This window comes from Penaeus monodon, chromosome 25, assembly GCF_015228065.2.
Source record: "Penaeus monodon isolate SGIC_2016 chromosome 25, NSTDA_Pmon_1, whole genome shotgun sequence".
In the NCBI taxonomy this organism is placed as follows: Eukaryota; Metazoa; Arthropoda; class Malacostraca; order Decapoda; family Penaeidae; genus Penaeus; species Penaeus monodon.
The window spans coordinates 40,051,494-40,051,712 of NC_051410.1; positions in this window are offsets into that span (position 1 = coordinate 40,051,494).

The following is a 219-nucleotide window of genomic DNA, read 5'->3' on the forward strand; positions in this document are numbered from 1 at the left end:
CGCGAATTTTGCAGCTGCATCACAATCGTTTTTTTTACTGTGCACGTTCTCACAGCAACTTTTCATACATTATATTCATATTTTAGTCAACGGAGAGAATGTCAATGTCTTCCTTTGTTCATGTATTTCCCATTTTTGAAAAAAAAGGTAATGGTGGGGAAAAAAATCCTAAAATACCCATACGCGCCGCTCCGGTTTTGCACGTTCGGCAGAACCGAG